Here is a 479-nt window from a genome sequence, read left to right as displayed (position 1 = left end):
GGTTAATCTAAAAATGCATGCATGTTTTTTAATCTTTTTAGCTTTTGTTATATTCCTTGTCCCCTTACAAGTGAAGTTCTCACTGAAACGTTGATGAAAATATTGTTAGAATGGAACATTGATAGAAAATTGTCCACTATTACATTGGATAACTGTTCTACTAATGATGCTATGATAGATGGACTGTTGGGGCGTTTGGATTCTTCATTCTTGATGTTGGGGGTAAATTATTACATATGCGTTGCTGTGCTCATATATTGAATTTAATTGTGAAGGATGGCTTAAGTATTGTTAAGGAAAGTATAGAAAAAATTCGTAGTAGTGTATTGTATTGGACTGCAACACAGAAAAGGACTGAAACTTTTGTGAGTTGGTGTGCTAAAACAGCGATCTCATTTACTAGGAAATTAGTTCTTGATTGCCCAACTAGATGGAACTCAACTTATTTGATGTTAGAAACTGCTTTGTTGTATAAAGCT

The sequence above is a fragment of the Arachis duranensis genome, chromosome 10 (assembly GCF_000817695.3).
Source record: "Arachis duranensis cultivar V14167 chromosome 10, aradu.V14167.gnm2.J7QH, whole genome shotgun sequence".
In the NCBI taxonomy this organism is placed as follows: Eukaryota; Viridiplantae; Streptophyta; class Magnoliopsida; order Fabales; family Fabaceae; genus Arachis; species Arachis duranensis.
Note: the sequence above shows the minus strand (reverse complement) of the source record.